We start from the raw sequence: 6,000 nt of genomic DNA on the forward strand, positions 1-6,000 counted from the left end.
ATTAGTAATGACCAAGACAAATTATTTTCCCTAAACAAATTAATCAATAACCCGAAACATGTCCTGGTGTTATTAATTAATTGTTTTATAATTTTCTAATTTTAATATCAAATTTAATTAAATAATTTATAGACTAGCGATTGTGACTGAACGCGAAATGGCGGTGACCTTCAGCCGACGTGTTGCCTGGCTGACGCCGCAGACCCGAGAAATAAAATCAGACATGATATTTGTACCTGGAGTTTTTCGTTTTTAATATCTAAATACTCGTGCACTCCCTCGAAGAGCTGCGACTCCTTCTGTCCAGGCTGGTGTAAATTTCTCCTCGGTAAATCCTCGGCAAATATCTCCTCGGATCAATCTGCTTGGCGGCAAAACTCTGGTCACTGTCACTCGTGCTCTGGGTATTTTCTCAAGCCTGTAACCGCAAATCAGCATTAGAAATTATTACAATTTAGAATTAATTTACGCAAGCTGGCAGGCGGCCTAGCAAGCAATAAATTAATTGAGTTTTTATCGCTTCGTTCCACTTAAAGGTGAGCGAAATAAAATAATTACCTGTGCTCTGTGTTCTTACAAAAATTTGCGATGCGTCCAGTGAGACTGTTCGGTCACAATGAATCTTCGTGGTCTTGTCGTTGTAGTTCTTTCTTCACTCTGCTTTCCCCACTCTCTCTCTCTCTCTCTCTCTCGGCGCCGGCGCTTCCCCCTCGGGGACTTACTTATTACTTATAGCTAGAGGCGCGAGTACTTCGAAGCAGAGCGCCCTGTGATCCGTCGATTAACTAACTGGCGCAGGCCAGGAACCACACATGGGTAATACAGGGACTGTAACACTCCGTTACAAAGTTCTATCAGACTTTTGAGCTCGAAGAGCTAAATAATATTTGTATGGATTCATATGGATAAAAAATAAATTTCAATCAACAAAATACAGTCAACTTAAGTGTGAACATGTTTACAAACGTTCAGTAATAAAACAACAATGCCATCTTAACGTTTTCGACGATACTTACGGTAGATACGAGGTTTTTGAATTCGAACATACGAGGTTTTTGAATTCGAACATACGAGAAAAATCAAAAGCCTCTAAAAAAAATTCTATCATCATTATGAACATTGCATGTTTGGTTTTATGTTACAAGAATGCTAAGGAATGATTTTCGCTAAAAATCTCAATTTCGAAAAAAATGGAGTTACGAGGTTTACACAGAAAGGGGACGATATATTAATTCCCACAATTATGATAATACGGTTTATTATCTAGATGGTAACTTTTAGATAGTTAAAATCATCATGATTGCAATCATATAAAAACTACACAGGAAGTATAAAAAACTAAACTTTTTCGATTTTAGAGTCAGAATATAATAACATTCTAATGTTTGACATAAGAGTGAGTATTGAAAAAAGTATATTTATATTATTAAGAGAATAACAAAAAATTTTGTCTCCAGGATAGTCATATGATAAAATCGGAGTTTTTTTTAGTGAAATTTAGTGTCATTGCAAAGGTCTTGACTTGAATTTGCGCCTTTTTAAGGTTTCATATCATTCTTATCGATAGTCAATTTATCATGATAAATATTTAGGCTGTATTCGAAAATGCTTCATTTCTAGACACATAATTAAGAAATGACCTTTTATCTTGTTAACTATTGACATTTTTAAAGATATAAGCTCATCCCGACATTACACTCATCGAGACCTTTCATTTGAGTACCCACATCAATTTTTCATATATATATATATATATATATATATATATATATATATATATATATATATATATATATATATATATATATATATATAGGGTGTCCCAAAAGCCACGGACGCCATTGTAGCATCTGATGAAAAAAATAATTCTGAGACGAAAAGTCCTTAGCCATTTTTCAATTAACCGCATAGATAATTAATTATTAATTAAAAATAACGTCTCTTTATTTGTTAGAGAGAGAGCGCCAGTGTCCAGTAAAGTATGTGCCAAACAAAGACACAACTAACTGTATGACTAACTAGTATCTAGCTACGTAGTCACACATATTTACTTACACATTCACACGTGCAAGGGTCTTCGTTAGAACACACTTGACTTGACACTAGTGCTCTCTCTCTAACGCATAAAAGAACGTTATTTTAATTAATAATTAATTATCTATGCGTCTGATTAAAAAATGGCTAAGGACTTTTCGTCTCAGAATTATTTTGTTTATCAGATGCTACAATGGCGTCCGTTACTTCTGGGACACTCTGTATGTATATATATATATATATATATATATATATATATATATATATATATATATATATATATATATATACTAGCTGACCCGGCAAACGTTGTTTTGCCATGTGAATAATTTCTAGAGAATTTCTAGTGTAGAAAAAAAATTACTAACTTATTGGAAGTGTATAAGGATGTGGAATATGAGTGAAAAAGGCCTGGAGCGCTGTGAACGATGAGGGAATGTTGTTTAAAAATAACAAAACACCAAACATTAATTGTTTTAATTTATAAAAAGTAATAATTATTTATATAATTAATTAATTACATAATATTAATCTCTCAATGCTGCAGCGTGAACAATATTTTTTGTTAGCCCGTCTTTAGCTAATACAAACAAACTTGATGGTTTACCCACTCGAGAGCATGCAACGTATAATTGTCCGTGTGAAAAATATGGTGTGCTCAAATCTAAGCCACAAACAGACATTGTTTGGCCTTGGGATTTATTAATAGTTATTGCAAATGCCAATCTAATTTGAAATTGAATACGCTTAAATTGAATTGGCACATCTGTGGGTATAATAGGTATTCGTGGTATCAATATATTTTCACCTCGAAACTTGCCATTTAAAATGGTGCCTTCGATAACGTTTTTCATTAATTTTTTAATGACTAATCGCGTACCGTTGCATAGCCGTGGCGGGTTCAAATTACGAAGCAAAATAATTGGAGATCCAACCTTCAATTGTAAGTTATGTGGTGGCATGTCTGGCAAATCTAGTGAGTTCAAAAACTCTGTTGGAAAATTTACAGCTTCAATGTCATCGCAAACTGTATCAATAAATTTATATGATACCAAGTCCCCTGGCAATAACTGTTGTATCTTCAGATTTAAAATGTCAATGTCCACATTTTTTGCAGCTAACATTGTTCTTTCTGCAAGGCACTCGAGATTTATATAATTCGTGTGTACATCGGGAAATATTTGTTCAATGAGAGCATCTTGTGAATCAATGATTGTGCAGAAATCATTCGCTAATTTTGTATCCAGTTTCAGCTATAGTGACTTTTTCATCGCCGATATCTAAGAGTTGTTTTGAGAATGTTTCAGCGGATGGATCTTGAAGCATTTGAACGTGCATATTTACTTTCAGCTGTACTATTTCAACATTACGCCACAATGTCGATGATTTTAAGCAGGCGTTGATTTCATCAGCGTATGTTGAACGTGGAATGACGAGAAGTGTTTGTCTGAAATCACCTGAAAGGACTAACAGAGTGCCACCAAATAGTTTGTCGTTGTTTTTAATATCTTTCAATGTCCTGTTCAACGCCTCAAGCGAATGTTTGTGTGCCATGGTACATTCATCCCAGATGATAATTTTACACTGTTTCAGCACTGTGGCTATGGACGATTGTTTTTTTATGTTGCACACTGCGTCAGGGTTATTTTGAATATTTAGTGGTAGCTTAAATACTGAATGAGCTGTTCTGCCTCCATCCAATAAAGTTGCCGCAATGCCCGATGATGCAACGGCCAATGCGATGCCATTATTGGATCGTATTTTGGCGAGAATTAGCGAAATAAGGAATGTCTTGCCAGTTCCACCTGGTGCATCTAAAAAGAAGAACCCACCTTGTCCTGCTGAAAATGCGAGCATAATGCGGTCGTAAATGGTTCTTTGTTCCTCATTCATTAGTGGAATATTGCGAGTAACAATCGCCGCCGTTTCTACAGTGTTGTACTGCATTTCACGATTCATTTCAGTGTTCATTAAATCAGTTGCACCTCGATTTGGCGAATTCATACCGAAATGACTGAGTGGTAAGTTGGCAATGATAATGCAAAGATCCTCAATAGCAAACAATGCTTCATTGTACATATCGTCGCTGAATGTTATCGCTATTGTTAGAAATAGTGAAAAAAAAAATTCTGTCGAAGTTAGAGCTCTTATAAGTAAACACAAAAAAAAAATTTCCCAACTGTAATAAAAATCTAACTTTCACGGAATTCGTTTTTCACCATTCCCAACAATATTTTCGTTATAAATAAGAAATAATAATTTTTGATTTTATAATAAACGTAAAAAATAATTTATACTTACAACTCAATAGCCGTTGTTTGCGGGAACTCGTGACACGTGTTGAGTATTTTAGAGGTTATGTAAGTCACAATTAACTGATCGTGCGATTTACACTCAAAATTAATAATTTTATTATTTATTAATAATTAATTATATTCAATAATATTAGTTATTAATAAATAAATAATAAAGTTACTCCAGAATATATTTGATATGAGAGTTACACTGAGATAGTAAAAATGTTTAACTACTACGCTTGAAGCATAAACACTAATAATAGCCGAAAACTGTAGAGGTAACATCCCTACTCCGTGCTGTTTACAGGGTGAGAAGTGACACCGGTAGACACGTGAAGGGGATAACTTACCAAGTGATAATAATTGATGTTATCGAGCGGGATAGAAAATGATAAAATTATGAAAATGAATATTAAAAAGCAAGGGTTGGTGATAAAAAAGTGCAAATTTAGAGTTGTATGTATTTTTTGACGCCACATAATAAAAAAATAAAATTTTATCAAAAAAATAAAAAAAAAATTTTTAGGGTGAACACCCCTTATCACTTAGAGGTTAGAAAAATAGATAGTAGCCGATTCTCAGGCTTACTGAATATGCATAAAAAATTTCATGAGAATCGGTCGAGCCATTTCGGAGGAGTATGGGAACGAACATTGTGACACGAGAATTTTATATATTAGATATATATATTTATTTATTTATATATATATATATATATATATATATATATATATATATATATATATGTATTAGACTGCGTCAGAATAAAAAAACTTTTTTTTTTTTTTAGTAAATACATCTAAAAAGTTTCTTTGTTAGACCAATAAAAACCTCCTAAAAGATGACCTTGATATCGTGAAAATTGAGCTGGCGCATGGGGGGTCCCCTTTCCCATTTAAAATACGTTGAAAAAAAACTTTTTTCTGTATTTTCATTGTAAATTGTCAAAAAATTTTTTTTTAATTTCCCTTATCGTTATCTTGTAGGAAATTAAATTCTCTACAAAAAGGTCTCTTTAATTTTTTCGCTAAGATGCATAGGAAAAAAGTTACAGGGCTTTAAAAAACGAAAATTATAAAAAGTCAAAAATAACTTTTTTTTTTTGGTTTTCGACAACAAATTATTTTATTTCATAAAATTCTTGACTTAATTTATCTATATTCAGTCTGTCAATTATATCTAAATTTGATCTATATATAGAAGAAAAAAAAAATATATTTATTTATATTATATTTTTATGTTATATATGGGGCATTCCATGCCAAATCGATCACTTTTAAACCCGACCCTTTTTGATTTTTCTGAAATTTTGGTATCTTACTCTACCCTATTGAAAACAATTTTCAGAATTTTTTCAAATTTTTTTACCCAATCAAAAAAAAGTTACGAGTTATTTAAAAAAGACAGCTTTTTGTCGTTAAATAGCCATAACTTTTTTGAAAATTAACTTATTGGGATGATTTTTTTATTGAAATTTTTGTTTTTAAATGTACTTTTTAGAAAAAAAATAAAAATAATAATTCGCATTAATATTCAGCGTTTTGATTTTTAATTTTTGAAAAAAACAAAAATTTCGGGATGATTTCGGGTTTTTTATAAAAAAAAAAAAAAAAAATCGAAAATCAAAAATGTCAATAGCTCTATGTAACTGAAACACATCGTTGTATGA

At 32.0% G+C, this 6,000-nt stretch overlaps 1 long non-coding RNA gene across 1 annotated transcript; it reads right to left on the reverse strand.

Annotated features, from left to right (window-relative positions):
* Window positions 1-374: 374 nt before the first annotated feature.
* Window positions 375-6,000, reverse strand: LOC123258704. Its single transcript, XR_006508120.1, has 3 exons — window positions 5,989-6,000; window positions 559-689; window positions 375-418 (listed from the first exon to the last, which is right to left on the reverse strand). It is a non-coding gene; the product is annotated as an uncharacterized LOC123258704 (long non-coding RNA).

This window comes from Cotesia glomerata, linkage group LG2, assembly GCF_020080835.1.
Source record: "Cotesia glomerata isolate CgM1 linkage group LG2, MPM_Cglom_v2.3, whole genome shotgun sequence".
Taxonomy (NCBI): domain Eukaryota; kingdom Metazoa; phylum Arthropoda; class Insecta; order Hymenoptera; family Braconidae; genus Cotesia; species Cotesia glomerata.